General features: G+C 41.3%; 1 non-coding gene across 1 annotated transcript; it reads left to right on the top strand.

The window, feature by feature from the left end:
• The first annotated feature begins 2,842 nt into the window (after positions 1 to 2,842).
• On the top strand, positions 2,843 to 2,950 carry LOC148580317 (small nucleolar RNA R71). The gene has a single exon (XR_015895685.1). It is a non-coding gene; the product is annotated as a small nucleolar RNA R71 (small nucleolar RNA).
• Positions 2,951 to 3,637: the final 687 nt, after the last annotated feature.

Genomic DNA, 3,637 nt, shown 5'->3' with positions numbered 1-3,637 from the left:
CATTAAGATCCCGACTTGTTGAAAAGGATTAGAGAGAACTTCCCATCCTCTTCTTCTAATCTCTTGTCGGTTCTCCGGATATTCACTCTTTTTGAGCTTAAAAGGGACCTCAGGGATCACCTTTTTCTTGGCCACAACTTCATAAAAGTGGTCTTGATGGACCTTTGAGATGAATCTCTCCATCTCCCATGACTCAGAGATGGAAGCAATTGCCTTCCCTTTCCTCTTTCTTGAGGTTTCTCTGGCCTTAGGTGCCATTGATGGTTATGGAAAAACAAAAAGAAATGCTTTTACCACACTAAACTTAAAAGGTTTGCTCGTCCTCGAGCAAAAGAAGAAAGAAAGTAGTAGAAGAAGAAGAAAATAGAGGAGATGAATGGAGAAGGTGTATTTGGCCAAGCGGGAGGAGTGGTGGTTGTAATGTGTGAAAATGGAATAATGTTGAGGGGTTTATATAGGGGTGGGGGGAAGGGTATGTTTCGGCCATTAGCGTTGGGTTTGGGAGGGAAAAGAATTTGAATTTTGGAGGTAGGTGGGGTTTATGGGGAAAAGTGGATGGATGTGAGTGGTTAAGGGTATTTGGGGAAAAGATATGGAGGTGATTGGTGAAGGGTATTTGGGGACGAGAGTTATGAAAAGGTGTGAAGAGGGGAGAAGAAGAGGTGGGGTAGGTGGGGATCATGTGGGATCCACAGATCACGTGGGGTCAAGGACTTAGCATCCTTGCTCCAATTAGGCATGCAAAACGCCCTTAGAATGCATGTCTGGCGTTAAACGCCAGCTTGCTGCTTGTTTCTGGCGTTTAACGCCAATTCCATGCTCTGTTCTGGCGTTAAACGCCAGTCTGGTGCTTGTTTCTGGCGTTTAACGCCAGCTTGATACTTCTTTCTGGCGTTAAACGCCAGTTTGATGCTTCTTACTGGCGTTTAAACGCCAGTAAGCTTTTCCTCCAGGGTGAGCTGTTTTTAATGCTATTTTTCATTCTGTTTTTGATTTTTCAGTAGTTTTTGTGACTTCACATGATCATCAACCTAAAGAAAACATAAAATAACAATGAAAAATAAATAGATATAATTAAATAACATTGGGTTGCCTCCCAACAAGCGCTTCTTTAATGTCAATAGCTTGACAATGAGCTCTCATGGAGCCTCACAGAAAATCAGAGCAATGTTGGGGCCTCCCAACACCAAACTTAGAGTTTGAATGTGGGGGTTCAACACCAAACTTAGAGTTTAGTTGTGGCCTCCCAACACCAAACTTAGAGTTTGACTGTGGGGGCTTTAGTTGACTCTGCAGTGAGAAAAGCTTTTCATGCTTCCTCTCCATGGTTACAGAAGGAGATCCTTGAGTTTTAAATACAAGGTTGTCCTCATTCATTTGAAGGACCAACTCTCCTCTGTCCACATCAATCACAGCTTTTCCTGTGGCTAGGAAGGGTCTTCCAAGGATGATGGATTCATCCTCATCCTTCCCAGTGTCTAGGATTATAAAATCAGCAGGGATGTAAAGGCCTTCAACCTTTACTAACAAGTCCTCTACTAATCCATAAGCCTGTTTCATTGATTTGTCTGCCATCTCTAGTGAAATTCTTGCAGCTTGTACCTCATAGATTACCAGTTTCTCTATTACAGAGAGTGGCATGAGGTTTATCCCTGACCCAAGGTCACACAGAGCCTTCTCAAAGATCATGGTGCCTATGGTACAAGGTATGAAGAACTTTTCGGGATCCGGTTTCTTTTAAGGCAATGTCTGCCTTATCAATGCACTGAGTTCATTGGAGAACAAGAGGGGGTTCATCCTCCCAAGTATCATTACCAAATAAACTGGCATTCAACTTCATGATGGCTCCTAGATATTTAGCAACCTGCTCTTCACTGATGTCTTCATCCTCTTCAGAGGAAGAATAGTCATCAGAGCTCATGAATGGTAAAAGGAGGTTCAATAGAATCTTTATGGTCTCTAGATGAGCCTCAGATTCCTTTGGTTCCTCAAAGGGAAACTCCTTATTGGTCAGTGAACGTCCCAGGAGGTCTTCCTCACTAGGATTCATGTCCTTCTCCTCCTCTCTGGGTTTGGCCACACCAAGTAAGGTTATGGCCTTGCACTCTCTTTTTGGATTCTCTTCTGTATTGCTTGGAAGAGTACTAGGAGGAGTTTCAGTGACTCTTTTACTCAGCTGGCCCACTTGTGCCTCCAAATTTCTAATGGAGGACCTTATTTCATTCATGAAACTTAGAGTAGCCTTAGATAGATCAGAGACTATATTTGCTAAGTTAGATGGACTCTGCTCAGAATTCTCTGTCTGTTACTGAGTGGATGATGGAAAAGGCTTGCTATTGCTAAACCTGTTTCTTCCACCATTATTAAAGCCTTGTTGAGGCTTTTGTTGATCTTTCCATGAGAAATTTGGATGATTTCTCCATGAGGAATTATAGGTGTTTCCATAGGGTTCCCCCATGTAATTCACCTCTGCTATTGCAGGGTTCTCAGGATCATAAGCTTCTTCTTCAAAAAATGCTTCTTTAGTACTGTTGGATGCAGCTTGCAATCCATTCAGACTCTGAGAAATCATATTGACTTGCTGAGTCAATATTTTGTTCTGAGCCAATATGGAATTCAGAGTATCAATTTCAAGAACTCCCTTCCTCTGAGGCGTCCCATTACTCACAGGATTCCTTTCAGAAGTGTACATGAATTGGTTATTTGCAACCATGTCAATGAGTTCCTAAGCTTCTGCAGGCGTTTTCTTTAGGTGAATGGATCCACCTGCAGAATGGTCCAATGACATCTTTGATAATTCAGACAAACCATCATAGAATATATCCAGGATGGTCCATTCTAAAAGCATGTCAGAAGGACACTTTTTGGTCAGTTGCTTATATCTCTCCCAAGCTTCATAGAGGGATTCACCTTCTTTCTGTTTGAAGGTTTGAACATCCACTCTAAGCTTGCTAAGCTTTTGAGGAGGAAAGAACTTGGCTAAGAAAGTCGTGACCAGCTTATCCCAAGAGTTCAGGCTATCTTTAGGTTGAGAGTCCAACCATTTTCTAGCTCTATCTCTTACAGCGAACGGGAAAAGCATAAGCCTGTAGGCCTCGGGATCAACCCCATTGGTCTTAACAATATCACAGATCTGCAAGAATTCAGTTAAGAACTGAAAAGGATCTTCTGATGGAAGTCCATGAAACTTGCAATTCTGTTGCATCAGAGAAACTAATTGAGGCTTTAGCTCAAAATTGTTTGCTCCAATAGCAGGGATTGAGATGCTTCTTCCATATAAGTTGGAATTTGGTGAAGTAAAGTCACCAAGCATCTTCCTTGCATCTCCACCAATATTATTATTTTCGGCCATGTCTCCCTCTTTTTCGAAAATTTCTGTCAGATTTTCTTCAGAGAGTTGTATTTTAGCTTCTCTTAGCTTCCTCTTCAGAGTCCTTTCAGGTTCAGGATCAGCTTCAATAAGAATGTTCTTATCCTTGTTCCTGCTCATATGAAAAAGAAGAGAACAGAAAAGAAAATATGGAATCCTCTATGTCACAGTATAGAGATTCATTTATGTTAGTAGAGGAAGAGAAGAATAGAAGAAGGAGAAGAGAAAAATTTGAAATTTCAAATTAAAATAAAAGAAAAATATTTT

Source organism: Arachis ipaensis, chromosome B10 (genome assembly GCF_059453495.1).
Source record: "Arachis ipaensis isolate K30076 ecotype BB chromosome B10, ASM5945349v1, whole genome shotgun sequence".
Lineage (NCBI taxonomy): Eukaryota > Viridiplantae > Streptophyta > Magnoliopsida > Fabales > Fabaceae > Arachis > Arachis ipaensis.
The sequence above is the reverse complement of the archived record's forward strand: the minus strand, read 5'-3'. Positions and strand labels throughout refer to the sequence as shown.